Source organism: Staurois parvus, unplaced genomic scaffold (genome assembly GCF_062004578.1).
Source record: "Staurois parvus isolate SC_StPar_1 unplaced genomic scaffold, SC_StPar_1.0 ptg000234l, whole genome shotgun sequence".
Taxonomy (NCBI): domain Eukaryota; kingdom Metazoa; phylum Chordata; class Amphibia; order Anura; family Ranidae; genus Staurois; species Staurois parvus.
This window is the reverse complement of record NW_028318030.1, coordinates 1,493,757-1,518,390: the sequence shown is the minus strand read 5'-3', so window position 1 is coordinate 1,518,390 and position 24,634 is coordinate 1,493,757. Positions and strand designations below refer to the sequence as shown.

General features: G+C 43.2%; 1 protein-coding gene across 3 annotated transcripts in view; it reads right to left on the bottom strand.

Moving 5' to 3' along the window:
• The window catches only part of CUNH10orf71 (chromosome unknown C10orf71 homolog), a 389,654-nt gene that overhangs the window by 34,355 nt on the left and 330,665 nt on the right, over positions 1 to 24,634 (bottom strand). For 2 of the 3 annotated variants that reach the window (XM_089680006.1, XM_089680008.1), the window contains exons 4-5: positions 21,289 to 21,369; positions 20,070 to 20,190 (exon numbers count right to left, since the gene is read on the bottom strand). The gene's annotated coding sequence lies outside the window, so the exon portion shown is untranslated. The remainder of the gene's footprint in view (positions 1 to 20,069; positions 20,191 to 21,288; positions 21,370 to 24,634) is intronic. The other variant, XM_089680007.1, reaches the window with a different exon arrangement.

The following is a 24,634-nucleotide window of genomic DNA, read 5'->3' as shown; positions in this document are numbered from 1 at the left end:
TGCTGATACTGGATGTTTTCAAGGACCAGAGAGAGGAAAGGATCTAATACAAAAAGTGCCAACATCCCTGACGAATACAAGGGGGGGAAAATTCCTCTTTTTAACTTTAACGGCACAATTTACTTGTATTTTTAATTTCAACAATTCAAGAGAGATTTTTTATAAAAACAGTATGACATTTTATTTTTACAATCTTCAAAAATAAATATAAAGCTACAATACATATTGCAGCGGTGTCATCAGAGATGGTATTGCAAGTCTAATCATGGATCATGCATGGTTCACACTTGACGCGTTTCGAGATCAACAAAAATCTTTTCTTCAGAAGTGCCCAAGAAGGCATGACATATGATTCCATGTGAGGTAAAAACCACCAGGAAATATTAAGAACAAATTGTTACGTGAACACAGCCACGGATTTCTCATATATCTCAGGCAAAAATTCTGAAATGTGAGCTCACAGCCATCAAGCATGCTTCTTTGGATAGACCTGGTATATTGCCCCATATTGGGCTCTCTTTCACACTTTCTCACGCAAATTCCTTGTGGTCATCGCTTCGTACTCATAGTAGCACTGCCCTATTAGTACCAACCAGCAGGTAATCTTGTTGACCGTGCATTTGGGCGGGGCCCCTTCAGGAGGTGGCATTTTTCATCCACTGGTCTCAGTTTTTTCTTTATTAATTTTTGTTTCATCACTTTTGCTTGAGATATATGAGAAATCCGTGGCTGTGTTCACATAACAATTTTTTCTTAAACTTTCCTGGTGGTTTTTACCTCACATGGAATCATATGTCATGATTTCTTGAGCACTTCTGAAGAAGACAATTTTGCTGATCTCGAAACGCGTCAAGTGCGAACCATGCATGATTCATGATTAGATTTGCAATACCATCTCTGGTGACACCGTCGCAATAAGTATTGTAGCTTTATATTTATTTTTGAAGATTGTAAAAATAAAATGATGATGCCCCCTCCCCCGCTGCCTTCCGCGGCCTTCTCAGGCAGTCTCGTGCCATCAGGGGGAACCTGAGAATGCAGCCGGTGTTTCTGCCAGCTGACCATAGAGCTGATTGGAGGCTAGAGTGGTGCCAATCATCTCTATAGTCTAAGAATTCAGAAGCTACAAGCATTTCATCACTTCAGTTTCGCAGGATATAAACAGCGCCATTTGTAAATTGGGAAAGCTTCTGATCACACCGATTTTGGTTTGATTAGATAACACTGTTCAACAGGTAAAAAGTTTTGGGCATAAAATTAGCTAATCTTACATAATTTTGGGGTGCTGAAAACGAAAATGACCCTAAAAAATGTTGATTGGCTCTAGTTTCCATGATATATTTACCCATCTAATGACGTAAGCCATTCAAAATTATGATGCAACTTCAGCTGCATATTGCGCAATTGATACTGGTGACCAATAGAAAATTGCATGTATACTGAGATGATGCAATATCGGCCTTTAATTGCATCACTTCACTGCATAAAAGCTGCAGTATCTGTAGCTGATTGTAGTTCGACAGCGTCTTTACATTTCGTTTTATGCTTATATAGGCTACTCAGTAATGCCTCGAACTTGTGTGAATAAAGCAGATAATTTCTGCTATATCTGCGGTGAAATAACTTTTATCTCACAAAAAAGGAGGATAACAGGAATGATTAAGAGAGCCTACAACTTCTATTTTGGCTGCAAGATAGGAGACCAGGACAAGAGCTGGGCACCACATATATGCTGCAATTCTTGTGGGACGGCACTGGAGCAATGGTTGAATAGAAAAAAGGCATCTATGCCTTTCGCTGTGCCAATGATTTGGAGAGAGCCAACAGATCATGTTAGTAATTGTTACTTTTGTATGGTGCCTCCAACAAAAGGGCTAAATAAGAAGAAAAAGTTATCTGTGCACTATCCAAATATTCCATCGGCAATACGTCCAGTTCCTCATGGAGAGGGGCTGCCAATTCCTAAAGCACCAGAATCCTTCGTGGTTGAGTCAAGTGAGGAAGAACCTGAAGCGTGTAGTCGTCAACCGTCAACCTCACATGACCCAGACTTTCTTCCATCCACACCCACTAAACCACACCTCATTACACAAGTGGAATTGAGCGATCTTATCAGAGACCTGGATCTTCCGAAGAACAAGGCAGAGCTTTTGGGGTCAAGACTACAACAGTGGAATCCCCTAGCAAGTGATGTTCGTACGTCTTTCTACCGTCATCATCAGAAAGATCTGATCCCATTCTTCGTCCAGGAAGGTGATATTGCTGTATGTAACAATGTTCATGGTTTAATCTCAGCCATCGGCGTATGCTATGATCCCGATGAGTGGAGGCTGTTCATTGATGCTTCAAAGGTGAGTCTTAAAGCTGTTTTGCTCCATAATGGCAATCAGCTGCCGTCAGTTCCAGTTGCTTACGCAGTTTCAATGAAAGAAACGTATGAAAACTTGAAAGAGCTTTTAAGGTGCATCAACTATGATGAACATCAATGGTCGATTTGTGGTGACCTGAAGGTGACTGCTATCCTACTTGGACTTCAAGGTGGATATACTAAGTACTGCTGCTTCCTCTGTGAGTGGGACAGTCGTGCGAGAGAAATGCACTATGCCAAAAGAGACTGGCCATTACGCCAGTCATTGCAGCCTGGAGAAAAAAATGTTAACTATCCAGCACTTGTAGACAGCAATAAGATCTTATTACACATCAAGTTGGGATTAATGAAAAACTTTGTTAAGGCAATGGACAAGAATAAAGCAGGTTTCAAGTACCTGATTAGCAAATTTCCAGCACTTAGTGCTGCAAAAATAAATGAAGGAGTCTTTGTTGGGCCACAAGTGGATGTCTGTGGGAGGTAAATTCAAAGAAGATTATGGAATCGCTTTTCCCCCTTTCTCTGTGTTCTCTAGCAAGCGAAAATCCGAAATGATCCCAGTTTCGCTTATACCACCAGCGGCAATCAATCGCAAAGACCTCACAGACCTCACGGTAAGACCCCTGTATCCACACACAAAACAGTTGTACCTTCAGAAGTCACAGACTGTCAAAGCACCCATAAGGTACATACAATAGAAAACCCAGATAGACATTGCCCAATACACAAAAAACCACATCCACTAAAGAAATGCAAAGGCTTTAGAAGCAAACCTATTGCAGAGCGGATGTCCTTCCTTAAACAAAACGGCATCTGTTTTAAGTGCTGCGGACCTACTTATCACATTGCCAAAGACTGTAAAATATCAGTGGAATGTACAGAATGTGGCAGTAAGAGACATATTGCAGCTTTGCACCCTGTCCCTGCTCCTGCACCACTAGAGACTGTAGAACCCATGAAAGATCAGGGCAGGGAGCAACAAGAGACCTCACTCTCTTCAGTAATGTCGAATTGCACTGAAGTATGTGGACAAGGCAAGAGTGCACGATCATGCTCTAAAATCTGTTTAGTGACTGTATATCCCACTGGCAAGAGAGAAAGGGCAGTGAAAATGTATGCAGTGCTGGATGAACAGAGCAACAGATCCCTTGCAAAGTCAGACTTCTTTGATACCTTTAACCTTAAGGCAAGTGCAGTTCCATACACCCTAAGGACATGTGCAGGGACAATCAAAACCACAGGGAGAAGAGCTACTGGCTTTACCATTGAATGCTTCAACAAGAAAGTGCAGTTCCCACTTCCTACCCTAATAGAGTGTGGCATGATACCTGATGACAAAACAGAGATTCCCTCTTCAGAAGTAGCCTATCATCACCCTCACCTCCGATCAATTGCTCAACTTATCCCAGCTGTTGAGCCAGATGTTTCTATCCTTCTACTTCTTGGAAGAGACATCCTTCAGGTACACAAGGTGCGCCAGCAAATCAATGGACCTTACAATGCCCCCTATGCACAGAGACTGGACCTGGGGTGGGTCATTGTAGGAGATGTTTGCCTGGGGACAGTGCACCAGCCTGACAACATTAGTATTTTGAAGACATCTGTGTTAACAAATGGACGCACATCTCTTCTCAGTCCCTGTCACAACATCTTCGTTGTCAAGGAAAGCTTTGTCAGGTCAACACAACACTGGGACTCTTCTACACTATATGGCAAAGAAGAAGTCGATTCCGACATTGAGACAGACAATCTAGGGATTACAGTGTTCCAGAAAACTAAAGATGATGATAAACAGGCCCTCTCTATAGAGGATCAGACCTTCTTACAGATTATGGATAGAGAGGCCTACCAAGATGACAATCACAGTTGGGTGGCCCCTCTACCCTTTCGCACACCCAGACGTGTTTTGCCTTGTAATAGGGAGCAAGCCATGAAGCATTTGCAATCACTCAGCAAAACACTACAGAGAAAGCCAGAAGTGAAAAGAGATTTCACTGAATTTATTAAAAGGATGCTGGACAATGATCATGCTGAAGTTGCAGGATCAATTGAGACAGATAGGGAACACTGGTATCTACCCATGTTTGGTGTTCACCATCCACACAAACCTAACCAAGTCAGAATAGTTTTTGACTCCAGCACAGAGTATGAAGGAGTTTCTTTAAACAACGTACTGTTAAGTGGCCCTGACCTAAACAATACTTTGCTAGGTGTCCTTATGCGTTTCAGAAAAGAACCCATTGCTTTCACAGCAGATGTGCAACAAATGTTTTATTACTTTCTTGGCAGAGAAGACCATAGAGACTTTCTACGTTTTTTCTGGTATGAAGCCAATGACATAGACAAGGATATTGTCGAGTACAAAATGAAAGTACACGTATTTGGCAACAGGCCCTCTCCTGCTGTCGCTATATACTGCATGCAAAAGGCTGCCCAGAAAAATGCGGAGTTCTATGGACAAGAAGCCAAACACTTTGTATTGAGGCATTTCTATGTAGATGATGGACTCGCTTCTGCTAGCACGCCTGAAGATGCAATTTCCATCCTCAGTAAAGCAAAGCAAATGCTGGCAGAATCCAATCTGCGTCTTCATAAAATCGCTTCCAACAGCCAAAGAGTAATGGAAGCTGTAGCAGACAGAGCTAAGGACCTTAAAGATCTTTGCCTAGGTACGGACACTCTTCCTCTGCAGAGAAGCCTAGGCCTGAGTTGGGATTTAGAAACAGATAGTTTTGTTTTCCGAGTTTCTTCAGAGGAAAAGCTCTTTACACGTAGAGGAATTCTATCCACCGTAAATAGCCTCTATGATCCCCTAGGGTTTGTGTCACCTGTGACAATAAAAGGTAAGGCCTTAGTTCAGGAACTGTCATCTGGAAAAAGTGAATGGGATGCATTGTTTCCAGAAGGGATACTGTGAGTGGGTTCAATGGACAGAATCTTTGCAAGCGTTAGAGCACCTAAAGATAGACAGATGTTATGTTCCCATATCTCTATCAACAGCTCGCAGGAAAGAACTGTGCATTTTCTCAGATGCATCCACCATAGCGATCGGTGCAGTGGCTTACTTGAAAGTAATTGATGCAGAAAATGTGTGCCATGTTGGATTTGTTATAGGAAAGTCCAAATTAAGCTCTAAACCAGCCCACACGATTCCTCGTTTAGAGTTGTGTGCTGCTGTACTTGCAGTCGAAATGTCTGAGCTAATCATTTATTAACTAGACACTGACTTTGATGCTGTGAAATTCTTCACTGATAGCAAGACTGTCCTGGGGTACATTTGCAACACCACAAGGAGATTCTATCTGTACGTCTCCAACAGAGTGAATAGAATCCGGCAATCCACACACCCAGATCAGTGGTTCTATGTATCTACAGAGAAAAACCCTGCAGATTTTGCCACTAGACCTACTCAAGCAGCATGCCTGCAGCACTCTCTATGGTTCTCAGGCCCATCCTTTTTGTACCAACCACACTGTGAGGATATAGACACTGCTAATGTTTATCCACTCATAGAGCCCGAAGCTGACCCTGAAATCAGGTCGGAAATTACAAGTTTCAGTACCATAGTTTCTGAAGCGCTACATTCACATTGCTTTGAGAGTTTTTCTTGCTGGAAAATATTAGTTAAAACCCTAGCTAGACTCATCCACGTTGCTAAAACCTTCCGGAGGGAAACCAATAGCGATCAGGTCAGAAGGTGGGAAAGTTTCCATGAACAGGTCAATCTAGAAGAACTTTCTCAGGCAAAGTCTGTTATAATTTCTTCTGTTCAAAACAAACATTTCCAGAAGGAAATTGACTGCATCACAAAACAAAAGACATTCCCAAAACAAAGCCGTCTTAGGAAGCTCAGCCCCTTCGTAGACAAGAAAGGGTTGTTGAGAGTGGGCGGACGTTTGTCTTTTGCCGAACTTCCAAAGGTTGAGAAGTGCTGGTATACCGTATATATACTCTGTTTTTGGAGGGATAATGGTTGAACTATGACCTTATAGATTTAGTCTCAAATTAGCTAGGATTCCATTTGCCTGTTGTGTGTTTTTCTGCATAGCAGTTGTTACATAGGTAGTGACATAATAAATTATGCCAGGCAGGGAGTGTTCTGCCCATATTGTTGAAAATAATATATGTAATATACTGTAATGTTATGTGATGTTGCTGCCATCTAGTGGTTAGAGTTATTATGCCTAGTTATAGCAGGATTTATAGGAAGTGGTAGTTTTCACATGCAGTAACTTTCAACCTGGAAGTTCCTGTCCTCCATTTCGTGACTGCTTCTGAAACTAGCAAGTAGCATAGAGTGAAGCTCCAAGCTATTCCTGGACTTATGGTGGAATTGTCCGTGAGTACACTCACTGATGGGATGAAGCTGTTGTAGAATGTTTAATGTACTGACACATATGTTTTGTTTGTGCTTATGTTGTAGTTTTACAAAGTTATTCAGAACAAACAGTACATACAGATCTGATGTCTCACGTTTCTTGACTTCTGAATTATTGTTAGACTGTCTGACTATTGTTATACAACAGTTCAATAACGCGAAGCAGAGCACTGTCTTTTAACTTTTTTTAAAAAGGACGCTTTGCTAATACAGAATCCTCGCAGAACCGGTTTATGCGCTTCCCATAGTAGTAGGAGAGGAGAAATTTCAGGTGTTTGGTTTAGAGACCGGTTGAGGGCGTCTTCGATTTCTGAACAGTGCGTTGAATTTGCTAGTAAGTTGTCATTAATGATCCAGGAGGGATCAGTAGGGGATGGGGCTAAAGAGGCCATGGATGTGAGTACGGCACTATGGTCTGACCAAGGAATTGGAAGTATTTCAGAGGTCAAGAGCCAGGGAGAGGAGCTGGCAGTTATGAGAATGTGATCTATCCTAGAGAAGGTCTTATGAGGGTGAGAGTAGAAGGTTTATTGGCTTTTAGCTGAGTTGAGTTCCCTCCAGGTATCTATCATGGAATGACGCTGTAGTATGGCTTGGAGGGCTTGCTTAGAGGTAGGGAGGGGGGAAGGTTGAGGAGATTTGTCAAGAAAGGGATATACTGTACTGTTTGAGTCTCCACAGACAAGCAAAGTACCTCACTTGTGGTGATCTATAACCAATAGTATGTGGGAGAGGAATGGTAAGGGACCTTGGTTCAGGGCATAATATGTAGCAATGGTGACGTCTACGTCTAAGAGTTGTCCTACTAGCAGGAGATAGCGACCCTCTGGATCTTTGATTTCAGTACTTAGTGTAAAGGGTTTTGTGCGGTGGAAGGTGATAAGTACCCCTCTGAATTTGGTCGTGGCTGAGGCCGTGTAGACCTGAGGGTAACGGGGGCCAAAAAACTTGGGTGTAGAATTGGGGGTGTAGTGTGTTTCCTGTAGGCAGACTACATGAACTTTAAGTGATGCAAAAGAGCGGAAGGCCTTGTTACGTTTCTGTGGTATGTTGAGACCCTGCACATTCAGGGTGAGAATGTTTAACGAGCCCATGGAGAGAGTGTATAGCATTTTAGGTAATATGGTATAGCCAGCTGGGAGGGAGCCTGGCGGTTATTGTGCGGGATAGTTAGTTTGCATAGGAGGTTGCATGAGGGTCATGGAGTCATGTAGGGGGGAGGGAAGGGGGATAGGATTAGGGAGGGGTGATAGAAAAAGGGTGTAGGAGGCCATTCAATGCCTGAAAGGTAGTCCCCGGGGACACCCGAAATCAGGGTGGTCCAGGGAGCAGTAATAGCCCAAGTGCTATTAAATAATCAATAACACAGGGGCTAATGGAGAGAGCACAGGTACGAGGACCACGGGGATGACAGCATTTAAGATAAGTATATGGTAGTGGGATCCCGGAAGAGGAACAGGTAAATAAATTCCTGAAGAATTCAGGGGGTCTTAGGCTCAGGCAGCATTGGTAGCACGGGTGGGTCAATAGGGGTGGGGAGGTGTGGTATCTCATGCCGCCAGAGCCAAGGCCTCCGTATGTAATCTGAAATACAACCTAGGAGGAGTAATGCCAAAAACGGTATATGAGGTTTAACAGGCTCTCAAAGATATAGGAGAGACAAATGTTAAAATAACTCTCAACCTATGGGAAAACCAAAATATAAAAAAAAAAGGGGGGGGGGTTCCCGGCACGTATATCAAAAAAGGGGCAAAATAAGCCCTGGGGGCGACCATAAGAGTAAACGGCACCCACAGTAGAGTGTGGAGCGGGGAAAAAAAGGCGCCAAGAATGTTAGCGTCAATGCTGACTAAAAGGTACACCGTTTGGTGTATTTGGTAGAAAAAGAAGTGGTGGACGCAGTTCAGTCCATGGTGTCTTGTGGAGATGGGCCTGGTGACAAGAAACGCCCTCGTTTATGGATGCTGAGTTGACCATCAGTAGCACGTGGGGGATACTATTTCTGTGGTGAACTCTCTGACAGTGTTGCTGGGGAGTGTAGATGCAGGTTCCGCAGGGTGTCCAGTAGGTCTTCAGGAGTCTTGCAGGTGAAGTCTCGGGTTTGGTATCGGAAACGCACCGCGAAGGGGAAGCTCCATTTATACGGTATACCGTGTTGTTGAAGTACTTGCAGGTGAGGTTTCATAGCTCTGCGTTTGGCGATAGTTGTGGGGCAGAGGTCTTGAAATAGTTGGTAGGTGTGACCTTGAAACTGTAGGGATTCCGCATTGCGGGCTGCTTGTAGGAGTTGCTCTTTAGTGCGGAAAAAGTGGAGCTTGGCTATAATGTCACGCGGTGGGCCTTCAGTGCGCCATGGAGCTAATGCCCTATGAACTCTATCCATTTCTAAGCGTTCAATTGGAATAGCTGGGACAAGCTCTTGAAATAGAGCTGTTACGGTTGATTGGACGTCAACGATAGATTCTGGTAAGCTGCGCATTCGTAAATTTGAGCGCCTTGCTCGGTTTTCGAAGTCCTCCAGTCACGTTAGTAGCGTTTTCGTCACTCAGGAGGTCAAGGTCATCCGTATGTGTCTGAAGTGAGGTGTCAAGGCCATCTACTCTCTGTTCCAGATCAGCAGTGCATTGTCCTAGTTCACAGATTTCTCTGGACTGTGTGGCGGTGATGCGGTCAGAGGTTTGCTTCAAAGCTTTATGCAACATCTGTTCAAAGCGTGCTAATAGGTCAGGGGATGTAAGGTCAGGTGTGGAAGCATGTGTGGGGGTGTCTGGTTCAATGTCAGACTCACCCTCCGATGCGCAGGGAAGGCTGGGCTGTGTATCTTGCAGGGCTGTATATACATTCACAGCTTGCTTGTTGCCATGTGCAGGGGCGGTGGCCATCTTTGATGAGGCCTTTGCCAGGACCTCTTTAATTGATTTGTTTAGTGGGGGAGCCTGGTGGCGGGGTGCTCTCTTGACCATGGTGGAGCTTGCCAGGGGGAAGCTGTCACCAGGATCGGAGCCCCTTTATCTCTCTGCGCCTCATCGCGGGCTCGAATCCGTGGGCGGTCCTTAGCTTAGTGTGCTGTGGGGATGGAGCTTCTATTCCGCGTCCCTCAAGCTGTCGACCTAGCCGGGTCGGGTCGGGGGGGTTGCCCTTGGGACCGGATCCTCCTATGCTGCAACGCGGGCCGGGATCTGCTGCTTGACAGCTCTGTCACCCGTCGGGGAGACGGAGCTCTATCGGGACATGTCCATCCCGCCGGCCGTGCATGCACACCCTCCTTACTGGGATTTTTTTTAACTAAAAACATGTAGCAGAATACATTTTGGCCTAAATTTATGACAAAATTTTAGGTTTTTTTGGATATTTGTTATGACTGAATTGAGAAAATATTGTTTTTTTCTTCAAAACTTTTTCTGGTTATAGCGCCAAAAATAAAAAGTGCACAGGTGATCAAATACCACCAAAAGAAATCTCTATTTGTGTGAAAAAAAGACATAAATTTCATTTATGCACCATATTGCATGACCGCGCAATTGTCAGTTAAACTAGCGCAGCGCTGTATAGCAAAAAAATGGCGTAAATTGCAGTATCTATACCATAGTTTGTAGACGCTATAACTTTTACACAAAGCAATCAATATACACTTATTGGGATTTTTTTTTACCAAAAACATGTAGCAGAATACATTTTGGCCTAAATTTATAACTAACTTTGAGTTAAAAAAAAAATCCCAATAAGTGTATTTTGATTGCTTTGTGTGAAAGTTATTCACACAAGAAGACAATTGCGCGGTCATGCAATACAGGACATAAATTAAATTTATGTCCTTTTTTTCACAGAAATAGAGCTTTCTTTTGGTGGTATTTGATCACCTGTGTGCTTTTTATTTTTGGTGCTAGCGTCTACAAACTATGGTATAGATAATGGAATTTACACAGCTTTTACTTTCTGACTGTCCATCACATTTCTTGAGGTGCTAAAATACCAGGATAGTACAAACACCCCCAAATGACCCCTTTTCGGAAAGCTATCTGCTGAGAGGCATATTGAGTCCATAGAAGATTTATTTTTTTACACAAGTTTCTGGAAAATTACAAAAAGTTGTCATTTAAATTATTTACTAACCATGGGTATATGTGGAATTACACCCCAAAATACATTCTGCTACTTCTACCTTCAAATATGGGGATACCACGTGTGTGAGACTTTTTGGGAGCCTAGCCACATATAGGAGCCTGAAATCCAATGACCACTTTGAAAGCCTGAAGGTGTGTAACTTCCTCATTACACTTCCTCACTACCTATCATAATTTCGAAGGCCCTGAAATGCCAGGATACCAAACCCCCCCAAATAACCCCTTTCTGGAAAGTAGACACCCCAAGGAATTTAAAAAGAACCATGGTGAGTATTTTGCAGATCTCATTTTTTTCTCACAAAGTTTTGCAATATAAAAAAAGAATAGAAAAAATAAGTTTTTTTTTTTTCTTCATTTTCCAAAAACTTGTGGCAACAAATGAGATCTGCACAATACTTACCATGATTCTTATCAAATTCCTTGGGGTGTCTGCTTTCCAAAAAGGAGTAATTTGGGTGGGGTTAGGTGCTATTCTGGCATTTCAGGGCCTCCGAAACTGTGATAGGTAGTCTGGCAGTGTAATGAGGAAATAAAGCCATTTAAAAGCATGAAGATGCTTATTATTATACAATATTTATATAGCGCCAACAGTTTGCTCAGCGCTGTACATTACAATGGGAGACAATACATGAGACAGTACAATAACAATACAATGCGATACACGAGGTGTTCGAGGGCTTATTGGATTTTGGGGTCCTGTACTTCGCTAGACTGCCAAAATGTCTCTCACATGTGGTACCCCATACTCGGGAGAAGTAGCAGAATGTATTTTGGGGAGTAATTCCACATATACCATGGCATGTGTGAGCAGTAAATCATTTAAGTGACAATTTTCTGTAAAAAAATATATATATTTTTTTTGTCATTTTCCAAAAACCTGTGGTGAAAAAATAAATTCTTCTATTGATTCAACATGCCTCTCAGCAAATAGTTTGGGGTGTCTACTTTCCAAAAAGGGGTCGTTTTGGGGGCATTCTATGCCCAGCATTAGAAGTTTATGCCACACATCATTCACTCTTCTAACCACCTGAAGACCAAGCCTTTTCTGACACTCTTTGTTCACATGAAAACAATCAGTATTTTTTGCAAGGAAGTTAATTTAAACCCTCAAACATTATATATTTTTTTAAAGCAGACACCCTAGTGCAGTGGTGGGCAACCTTTTTTTTCAACTGAGCCTAATCTCGCCAAAACCACGATTGAAATTTATTTTGAGAGCCACATTTTTAAAACTGAAAATACATCCCCCATATAGTAATTCATCCCCCATATAGTAATTCATCCCCCATATAGTAATTCATCCCCCCCATAGTAATTCATCCCCCCTATAGTAATTCATCCCCCCTATAGTAATTCATTCCCCATATTGTGTCAATTCACTTACCTTTGCTCCGCGCATTCCTCTCGCCGTGTTCCCGCGCCGTTCCGGTCTTCAGGGCGGACTGTGAGAGGAGAGGAGTTCGTCACGCTGCCCCGCCTACATCCTGACAGCCAATGTTTGCCATGCTCCGCGGGCCGGATTAAAAGGTCCGCCGGGCCGTAGTTTGCCCATTGCTGGGCTAGCTGCAGAGTCCTGACTTTTGGGGAGGCCGCCCGAGAGGAGGGAGGGGAGCGGGCGCCCGGCACACAGAAGAGCTGCATTGAAGTGTGTAAAGAGCCGCATGTGGCTCGCGAGCCATGGCTTGCCGACTACTGCCCTAGTGAATAAAATGGTTGGTACTACAATTTTTTTATGGCACATAGTACTCGCGCAGCGATTTTTCAAAAGCAAATTTTAAAAAAAAAATACACTTTTTTTTAGTTTTAATGCGTAAAAACACAATATATTGGCCAATTATTTGGTAAAATATAAAAGATAATGGTGTGCTGAGTAAATAGATACCAAACATGACATGCTTTTAAACTGTGCATGGCAACAAACTGCATACATTTTTAATATCCATAGGCAACGCTTTAAAAGCCTTTAAAAGCTACCATTTTAGATTTACAAAGGAGGTCTAGTGTTAGAATTACTGCCCTTGATCAGACAATACCTCACATGCATGGTGCAACCACTGTTTACATACCGGCACAGGGTCAAGGCTTGTGCACACAGGTGTGCGCGCATGGGAGGGGCGATTTTTTTTTTATTTTTTAAGGTTTTTAGATTTTTTTATTATTTTGACACTGTACCTTTTCATTTTTTATCACTTTTAATGCTATCACAAGGAATGCAAATATCCCCTATAACTTCAACTGGCATTGTCATATATTCTTTTTTGAGAAATCTGGGGTCTATCAGACTCTGGATATCTCCTCTGCCCTTACATTATCTAATCAAACCAAAATTGGTGTGATCAGATGCTTTCCCAATTCACAAATGCGCTGTTTATATCCTGCGAAACTGAAGTGATAAAATGCTTGTAGCTTCCGAATTCTTAGACTATGGAGATGATTGGCACCACTCTGGTCTCCAAGCAGCTCTATGGTCAGCTGACAGAAACAGCTGTATTCTCAGGTTCCCTTGATGGCACGGGACTGCCCGAGAAGGCCGTGGAAGACAATGGGGGGGGGGGGGCATCATCTCCCACTGCTTGTAAAAGCAATCCTGCAGCTAATTAGCCACTAGGATTGCATTTACATGAAAGCTGATCGCCGGCTGAAAAAAACGATACCAGGATGATGACTGCAGCTGTAGGCATCATCCTGGTATAACCATTCAAAGTCCAGTGATGTACCAGTACATCGCTGATCCTTGTTGGGTGTATATGCTATGTTCTTTTTTTTTTTTGTATGCAGCCTGTGGACTGAATGAAAAAATGAGAAGAAATCTGCCAGAAAAAATGTGTGGTATGCCCACCATTAGAATATACCACCCTGCATCCACCCACTTCTAATGGTGGCCACACTTTGCCACAAGCGCCAGTTTCAAGATTGAACAAATGTTTAACCGCATGCCGCCCAGCCACTGTAGATATACGGCGGCAGGGCGGCACTCACAGGCAAAACCACATTTTAAGACGTGTGTTTTGTAAACAAATAGGGGGCGCGCGCGAGGCGCGCTGCCGCCGCTCTATTTGTCCCCCGGATCACCGCTGCAGATGTCAGTCGCCGGGTCACAGCCGCTCCTTAGCGGCTATGTCCCGGCGGTCGGCGGCAAACAGTGACAGACAGCGCAGCTGAAGTAGCTGTGCTGTCTGTCACTTCCTTCTCAGCTCGAGGATGAGCTGATCGAGAAAGAAGAGTTTCTCTTTCTCGATCAGCCTTGTCCCGCCCAGTACACACCCCCGCCCCCTAGTAAAACACTCCCCTCACTCCTATAACCCTTCCCTGCAAAATAAAGTTAACTCCTTCCTCCCCATTGCCATTAGTACAGTGTCAGTTTTTTTTTTTGCACTGATCACTGTATTAGTGTTTTTGGGGATGTCAGTGACCCCAAGTCAGTACCCCCCAATGTCAAAATGTCCGCCGCAGTCCCGCCATAAGTCGCTGGTCGCTGCCATAAGTCCCTGATCGCCGCCATAATTCGCTGATCGCCGCCATTATTAGTATAAAAAAACCCCCTAAAAATCCCAGTATCTTTCCCGCCATTTGTAAACGCTATAACTTTCACGTAAACCAACTCAATTTGTGGGGAAAAAAGGATGTAAATATCATTTATGTACTATATTGCATGACTGCGCAATTGTCCGTTAAACTAGCGCAGCGCTGTATAGCAAAAAAATGGCGTAAATTGCAGTATTTATACCATAGTTTGTAGACGCTATAACTTCCACAAAAAGCAATCAATATACACTTATTGGGATTTTTTTTACCAAAAACATGTAGCAGAATACATTTTGGCCTAAATTTATAAGCAACTTTGAGTTTACTATATATTTTTTATAGCTGAAAATAAAAAATATTGTTTTTCTTCAAAGTTTTTGAACTTTTTTTGTTTATAGTGTGAAAAATAAAAAGCGCACAGGTGATCAAATTACACCGAAAGAAAGCCCTATTTGTGTGAAAAAAAGGACGTAAATTTCGTTTGGGTGCAGCATTGCATGACCCCGCAATTATCAGTTGAATTAGTGCAGCGCCGAGTAGCAAAAAGAGGCCTGGTCATTAAGGGGGGTAAATCCTCTGGAGCTCAAGTGGTTAAATAGTGGCACGCTTGAATAAAAATTGTCCACGTATAAGTGGTACCCCATATGGAAAAAGGATGACACCAAGTCCCAAACTATCTTGCCACTGCTCCCCATGCAGTCTGAGCCTCGTAAATCCGAAACTAATAAGTATAGCCTGTTGCCCTCTCACAGGTCGTCTACATCTTGACCCCATATCTGGCACGCTTGCAGGGGAGAAATTCTTTGAATGCAAGGCGGCCAGAAAAATTAATGAGGGACTCATCAACGCAGATGGGGAGTATAGACATCTGCAAATTTTTGGTTAAGGTGATTTGCGAGGGGCTGAATTTTGTGGAGCCGGTCAAATTCAGGGTTACCCTGAGGATGACAGAATATATTGTAATGCATAAAACACATTATACTCTCATATCTATGCCTGGCCATGGCAGCAGAGAACACGGGCATATGAGGAATCGGGTCTGTGGACCAAAGCAACCGAAATTCATTTCTTTTAGTAATGCCCATGTTGAGGGTTAGGCCCAAAAAAATGTAAATTCAAAAACCGTAATGAGTTTCCATGCGAATGGTCTGGCAAGTATTAAATTTGGGTTGGCGGCGATAAATTGTTGTGCATATAAATTGCTCTGATCCACAATCAACACATACAGATATTCCATGAAAAACAGCTTCAAAAATCAAGGGGAGTAGTTAAATTTGCTATTTCCACCTGAATTCCAGGTTGGGCAGTGAATGGGGGAAGTACGGGTGCTGCAGAATTTGTGGGCTGTCAATCGGGATTTGCAAGCACATCCGGAAGGATACTAGCAGCTCTTTGGGACTGTGTGCGAATTCTTTGTGGTTGCGGGACAATACTTGTGCTCGCCACCGCACCAGCTTGTACTGCACTTATGGCATTTATCGCCATGTCATACTGCAGTGGTGGTGGTATTATTATTATTATTATACAGGATGTATGGCGCAAACAGTTTGCTCAGCGCTACAATATAACGGGAGACAATACAGAACAATACAGTTCAATACAAGAGGGTTAGGAGGGTCTGATCCTGTGAGCTTACAATCTAAGAGATATGTGAAAGACCAGGATGTACTAGGCCACTAGTAATCGCCAGTTCACCAAAAGGTAGTGTGGCACGAGTACTGGCACTCTGCTGAATATAGGAGTCATCAAAATTTACTGACAAGTGCTAACAGAGGCCTGATTCACTGTGGTTTTGTGTGTAATATATCAAGTGACAGTGGCCTACTGACACTGCACTCGCTGGGGGAGAAGGGGGGGGGTAAGCCTAGGGGCTAAACGCAGGTGCTGGCAGGTGCCGGGGCTGATCCCGCTAATGCTGCGTTTTTGGGGACACGATACTAATGTGAACGCTGGTATAGTGTTGATCTGATCAAAGATATTGATCCGTTCAGACACTATACTAGCAATGGAGGTTTATTGTGCATGAGCGTTTTCCTGGCAATCAAGGGGTTCAATGTGATGACTGGTGTACTGACGGGCAATCTGACGCTATCTGGGAGGGGTGTGAAAACCACAGGAGCGCAACTCACGTATATACATATATACTGTATATATGTGATTTTGTGCACCCGTGCCTCCCTGTAGCAGTATTTCTGCTATAGGGCGGTCAGGAAGCGGTTACAGAAGCGGTTTCTGTTACGCCGCTGTGTTACTTTAACTGAAAATTGCGCGGTCATGCAACACTGCACCCAAATTAAATTTATGTCCTTTTTTTCCCATAAATTGAGCTTTCTTTTGGTGGTATTTGATCGCCTGTGCATTTTTTATTTTTGTGCTAAAAAAAGGCTGACAATTTTGAGAAAAAAACAATATTTTGGACTTTTTGCTATAAAACATGTCAAGCAAAAAAATTTCAAAACCAAATTTCCTCATAAATTTCAGCCAAAATGTATTCTGCGACATGTCTTTGCTAAAAAAAAAATCCCAATACGTGTAAATTAATTGGTTTACGTGAAAGTTATAGCGTTTACAAATGGCGGTATAGATACTGAATTTTTTATTTTTTTTATACTAATAATGGCGGCGATCAGTGACTTATGGCGGCGATCAGCGACTTTTGGCTGCGATCTACAACTTATGGCGGGACTGCGGGACTGTGGCGGACATTCTGACACTGGGGGGGGACTGACTTGGGGTCACTGACATCCCCAGTGACACCAATACAGTGATCAGTGCAAAAAAAACCCACTGACACTGTAATAATGGCACTGGGGAGGAAGGGGTTAACTTTTTTTTAGGCAAAGAAAGGGTTAACTGTGTGAGGGGAGTGTTTGACTAGGGGGCAGGGGGTGTGTTTCACAGGAACATGCTGATCCCGAGAGATAAACTCCGCTCTCAGGATCAGCATGCTCGGAACTGACAGAGAGCAGAGCTGCAGTGTAAACACTGCAGCCGTGCTCCCTGTCAGTGATTGCTGGTAATCACTGCTGCAGTACAAACACTCTGGCTGGTCGGCAACCAGTTAAGGGGAGTAAATCCTCAGGATGGCAAGTGGTTAATGTTTCCATTAAAAGGACAACAACTGCTGTCATTGACATCACTGGCATCATTAACACATATGGCTGGGAATCCAGTTACTGGCCATATTTAGGCAATGACATTGACCAAATATGACCATGGCCTTATTTGGTCAATGATGTCACCACTATCCCCGCCTCTTCTCTAATATATCTGATGACCGTTCAGGGAGCTATTGGAGTAGCAATGGGATCAGCGAGAGTGCCAAGTCTGTCAGTTTTTCTTTTCAGTATGTCAGTGGTTGGTGGGCATCCAGATTGATGATGGTTTTACAACATGGAATTTTGTTGTTTTTTTTTTTTTTACTAAAGGTCTTATCAGATATTTGGGCGTCTTTATTTCTAGGTTACTTTTTTTGTCCATGAGTAGGGGTACCCCTTATTCACTCACGTGGGAGGGAAGTATTTAGGACCCCCCTTATTTTTAAAGGAAGCTTCCAGGCTCTGATTAGCCCCCAGCCTGCAGACCCCCACAGCCACTGGACCAGGTTTGTTTTTATTTGGCTTATGAGAATGATAAGAGCTTCAGCTATAGATGGGGGTGAGGGGTTGTGAAAGTTGCATATGCTTCTTCATATAAAGCCAGAACCCAAGGGGCAAATTTCCCCATGTAGGTGGCATGGAACACAATTGGTAAGCCATCAGTGCAGGGGGGCCTTAGCTGGGGCAAATTTGGGAATGGCAGTCTGGACTTCATTAAGTGTAAGTGGCTCATAACATCTGAATGGCTTTTAGATCTGTTGCAACTACTAGTTCTAAGGGTCAAAGTAAGCTTACTGTTTCTTCCAGAAAAAGCAAATCACTGTAAAACTATCTGAAAATCCCTTTTCAAATTGAAATAAATCAAACTGGGATGCTTCAGCATGTGAGTTAAGTTTATTGTAAAAAAAAAAAAAAAAAAAATCCACAGCAAAAATGTACACTATCACCGAGGCTGTCTTGAGAATTGTCTGCTCTGCCCACCAGTTACAGCTGTAGGGCATGCCCTAAGCCTGCAATTTATTTATTTATTTCAGGTACTTGTATAGCGCCGTCAATTTACGCAGTGCTTTACATATATATTATACATTCACATGAGTCCCTAACCCTCAAGGGGTGTACAATCTAAGGTCCCTAACTTATATCCTAGATTGTAAGCTCAAAAGAGCAGGGCCCTTGATCCCCTCATGTTTTGCATTGTATTGGTATTGTTCTGTCACATGTTCTGTCCCCCTTTGTAATGTACAGCGCTGAGTGAACCATTGGCACTTTATAAATACTGTATAATAATATTCATACATACTAGGGCCAATTTAGACAGGAGCCAATTAACCTACCAGCATGTCTTTGGAGTGTGGGAGGAAACCGGAGTACCCGGAGGAAACTCACGCAGGCACAGGGAGAACATGCAAACTCCAGGCAGGTGGTGCCATGGTTGGGAGTCGAACCAACGACCCTAGTACTGCCAGGCGGAAGTGCTAACCACTGTGCTGCCAAATTTAAAGAATATTTTTTTTGTTCATGTCACCCTCAAACCTGAAAAATGACCCTTCTGTTTACTGTACATGTCAATCTTGACAGTACCCAGTTACCATGTTTTTGTATTTTTTTTGTTTTGTTTTATTTATTTTTACAATTGCTTGCCCTAAGATCTCTCCCTCCCATCCCCACGACATAAACATAAATAGGATTTGTTAAAAAGCTCAGGTTCATTGGATTAGAAGCAGAATTTGCCAAACCTTTGGCGAGTTTAATTTATACATTGCTCATCCTTATTAATAACCTGTGTGAAAAAGGGGAGATGCCTGTAAGCAGGTTGAAATGCTGGGTTAGTGAGAGAGCTGGCTGCCCTATTTGGGAAGGAAAGGTTGATGCATTTCTTGCACTTTTTGCTGAGTTCTGCCTCTCTCTCTGTCCTGCAAATAAAATGGGCGAGGACAGTTGGTCAGTTTGCTGCATGGAAAAAGACACAGACAAGACACAGCATGTAATCTCCAGCTCGGTTTTGCATTGCTAGCTCGTCTTTCCGAAGTCTGCAACTACCACCATGTAGGGGTACTGCTGGGGCTTGCAGTCCATCCTGAAAAATGCCAGTGCTGAATTTCCTACAATCTGATGCTTGCTTGAGCCCACCCATCCTACCAGAGACCAGCATCCAAAGCCTTCTACATGTAGGGGGGACTTCTGGAATCTGCAGTCCACCCTGGAGGACACCAGCTGTTGGTGAACCACCTACATGGACTGTGCCATGAATGGACTCTTGACCTGTGCAGGTTTGCTGCAGCAGCCGCAGCTATAGTTTGGGTGTTTACGTAAAAAACTGTATGCTTTTGCTGAATTGTTATGCTGAGATTCGTCAGTAAAGCCTTTGACACTCTATCATGCCTGGTCTGAAGTTATTCAAGGGTGCAAGAAAATAACCAGCACATCACACCTAGTCATCATCAGCTTGGGTCAATAAAACACATTGGGTATGAAGACAGCAGTACAAGAGTTGATGCGGTACAGAAAGCAACAAGTGGTTACCAGGGGTAATGGAAATCTACAACAGTACAAGCAGCCTGTCATGAAGCATGTACCTGTGACAGGTGGGATGTCCTCTCGCAGCGAGGGAGTTGTTGTCGGCATTATCTCCCCTGGAGGTCTGTCTCCCATAGCAAAAGGAGCAGATTAGGGCTGCAGAGGTTCCCAGCCTGGTCACTAGGTACAGAAGAGGAAGAGTTAAGTTTGAGTTATCCCTGAAAGTGACTCCCTGCCTTATCATTGGGGCATTGATGAGCATGGCACAGTACCATGTGCAAGGTGAGTGACCCTGTCCAAGGTGCCCAGTGTAGACCAGAAGAACCCACCCCGGGGTAGACCTCATATGTAACCCACATTTGGTGCCCCATGAGTAGGAGAACATGGAGGCACTGCCATCCACCTACCCTTGCATGTTAGGTGCAGAGGAATTAAAAGTACATGAAATTTTTTTTTTTTTCAAATAGAAAATCATAAACAGTAAATGGCTTGAGCAGCATGGATTATTTGGGGAAGGTTGTTCCAAAAAACAAATCTCCTTCAGAATGCTTTCTAGGGATTGATTATATGTAGAATGTTTATATTGTCTTCTTCTTTTCAAATACTGTAACTGTAACTATTCTGAGGAATTAGATAGGAAATGATTACAGCTGCAGATTTACATTTAGAAGCCCATGTCCTCTGATTTTTTCAGGTACCCTATCTTTCACTGTGCAGATATTATCTACCTGTTGGATACTCTTGTCTCACTTTCATGGGGGCAGGGAGGAAGCCTGGCATGTTCTCTATCCTCCTAATTTTCTTCCCATCTATAGTTAGGAGTTAAATTTAGTTCAGTAACATGTTTCTGTGGGGAGCGCTGATTTCACGAGCTATGACCTTCAGCTATTTCTACTGTGACACACAAACACACACACACACACACACACACACACACACACACACACACACACTGGGAGGGCTTTACGCTCTATTTATATTATTTTCTATGCATGAGTTTATCTAATACTGAATTTAGGATGACACACCTGAAAAGACTTTATCCATTATTATTTTCCATTTTTAAAGTTTGCATTTGCTCTATGTGTAAGCATGCCAAGTATCAGAAATAAAGATTGCCATTAACAAAAGAGAATTCCAGCACCAATTAACATTTCTACTGCAAAAAATTATTTATTTTGTTCTTCCAGAACTATCATGCGCCACAAATACCTGCATGCTATAAGTGTGTGTGTGTATGTATAAAAAAAAATGGGTGCATGTAAATCTAGGACTAACCTGACCAGTTGTCCTGAGAGAGGTCCCCTGAGGTTATCCTGTAGTTTCAATGCCCCACAGACAGTTTGCTATCATTCAAACCTGTCAAAATCATAGGTATTAAAAAGGACATGTCTTATGTCTACAGCACCATCAATAAATACGAATTCAAATTCAGAGGAAAATACAATTGCAACACATGATGACACTATTATTCACACACAGTTCTTACGCAAATGCTCTAAATACATTGACAAAACGGAAATCTGTTTTAAAGGATAAGTTCACCTTTCGTAACATGTTATACCCTTTTCAGAGAGTAACATATAACATGTTACGAACAGACCAGCCCCTGCATCCCCCCCCCCCCAGCTACCGTTTTGACAGCTAGCGGGGGATCTTCTCCCCCCTGCTACCTGTCACAATTTTTAAAAACGTGGCCTTGGGGGTCTCTGCATGCCTGAGCACAGTACTTGTTCAGTGTTATTGAGAAAAGTCCTGGCAGCCTTTACGGCTGTCAACTTGTAGTTCTCAATGAACTACCATAGCGCTGTGGATTGCTGTAGTAGTTCACTGAGTCGTCTTGTCAGAATGTATCTTCTTGTCCGTACAATGTACAGGCACATAGATACAGTGACAGGTCTGCAGGAGACCTGCATGGCAACAGCGGTCTGCTGATCGCTGGTGCAATGCTTTAGAGGCTCCAGAAACAAAAAATTATAAATGCACATTTTTTTACCTGCAAAAAAATGTGCATTTATTATTTTTTTTTATAAAAGGTGAACTTATCCTTTATGCCTTTTTATTGCACACAAGATTGTTTTCACATGCTTGCCTTTCTAATTCAATGTGTTTACATTAATCAATCCATAGGTAACATGAAAAGTGAAACAGATTTGTGTTAAAATATTGTGAATGTGCATAATTTTGATGGTTCTCTTACTTTCAGATTGTAAGGATTAATTCTGGTTTGGACTATATTTTTAGCACAAGTACCTTTGTGTTTTGGACTGTTACTCAAGCACCAAGACAAAGTGGTTTGTTTACTTAAATGTTCTCTCTGGCATTGTTATATCCTACATTGAATTCTGTCCCAAGTATAGAAGCCTGGAGAAGCTCCTTAGCTACTTACAAACAGCAGCTCAAAAGATGCCCACCTGCTTTGGAATACTGCTATAGCTGGGAGGGGCTGCACCTACATGGGGAGGGTGCAGCTCTATTGAGGGAAAAGATGTCCAAAAGGTTGGAGAAACATTTAAATTAGGTGGTGGTGGTCAGAGGAAGCTATGGCAAAGGTCAGAGGGTGCTACTGGGGGCAACACTGGTAGTGTAATTAAAACAGTGCATCCAGATCAATGCAATATCTGTAAAACCTTGGGAACAATAGGCAGACCCCACACCAGTGCCCTGATGTTGTTTTGGGTACAGAATCCTGTGTGGAACACTCTCCTATGTACTTGATGCAACACACTGAGTTAGAAACAGGGTGATATACAGGTTCCGAGCCATGGTCTTTCACAAGGCCCAGTCCCTGAAGATCTTTTTGTGGGTATGCGCACTTTGACGATTGAAGCCTAGACTTTATACACAGTTCAGTGTTGTGAACAAGTAAGACAGGGCCACCCTGTGTATCTGATCATTACGGTGTAAAATGGGGCTATATTTGGAAGGTACACTGCTCAAAAAAATTTAAGGAACACTTTTTAATCAGAGTACAGCATCAAGTCAATTAAACTCCTGGGGTATAGATCTGGTCAGTTAAGTAGCAGAGTGGGTTGTTAATCAGTTTCAGCTGCTTTGGTGTTAATGAAATTAACAACAGGTGGACTAGATGGGCAACAATAATACGACCCCCAAAACAGGAACGGTTTTACAGGTGGAGGCCGCTGACATTTTTTTCCATACTCCTCTTTTTTGACTGTTTTTCACTAGTTTTGTTAGTGTCACTACTGGTAGCATGAGGCGATTCCTGGACCCTACAGAGGTTGCACAGGCAGTCCAACTCCTCCAGGATGGCAAATCAATACATGCCATTGCCAGAAGGTTTTCTTTCCCAGCACAGTCTCAAGAGCGTGGAGGAGATTCCTGGAGACAGGCAGTTACTCTAGAAGAGCTGGACAGGGCTGTAGAAGGTCCTTAACCCATTTGCAGGACTGGTATCTGCTCCTTTGTGCAAGGAGGAACAGGATGAGCCCTGCCAGAGCCCTACGAAATAACCTCCAGCAGGACACTGGTGTGAATGTCTCTAACCAAACAACTGGCACCTTGTGCTTTTCACAGAAGAGAGCAGGTTCACCCTGAGCCTATGTGATAGATGTGAAAGGGTCTGGAGAAGCTGTGGAAAACGTTATGCTGCCTCTAACATTGTTCAGCATGGCCGGTTTGGTGGTGGGTCAGTGATGGTCTTGGAGGGACGTACAGAGTATGCAGGCAGTTCCTGGAGGATGAAGGAATTGATACCATTGAATGGCTCCCACACTTGCCTGACCTAAATCCAATAGAACACCTCTGGGATATCATGATTCGGTCTATTTGACGACACCAGGTTGCACCTCAGACTGTCCAGGAGCTCAGTGATGCTCTGGTCCAGATTTGGGAGGAAATACCCCAGGACACCATCCTTCATCTCATTAGGAGCATGCCTCGATGTTGTCAGGCATGCATACAAGCACATGGGGGCCATACAAACTACTGAGGATCACTTTGAGTTGCTGCAATGAAATTTCAGCAAAATGGACTAGCCTGCTGCATAATTTTTTTTCACTATGATTTTTGGGGTGTCCTCTGTAGGTTGATATGTCATTTCCATCAAACGATGGGGGATCCTTACATTCCTAACACATTACCCAGTCCATATCAGTATAGATATCCAGCATGATATTTTTCCCCATTGAGATCTGATGTGTTTTCAAAGTGTTCCTTTAATTTTTTTGAGCGGTGTTCTTACTCTACAGTGTAAACTTTTCAAACTTGGTACTAAAATTCACCCACTCAGAGCTCAGTCTCCCTTTGATGACCAGGTATTTTATCACACCATTGTTCACACACACTTTAATGAGACTTCCACCTAGAGCCCTTTTAACCACTTGACAACCAGGCTATAGCCAAATGATGGCTACAGCGCGGTTGTCCAGGTCATATGACGTCCTCCAAGAACACGCCCCCAGCAGCGCATGCCTGGCACTGTCTGTGATCGCTGTGTTCTATACGGACACATCTGATCACATGACAAGGTAAAACGCCAAGGAGGGGGCGTGGTCTGCCGAGATCCAAGATGGCTGAGTGACACAGGAGCTCCTGCCAGCCAGAGACCTTGCATCGATATTAGCAGAGGAGCGGGTGAGGCAGAGCTATTACATGATGGGGA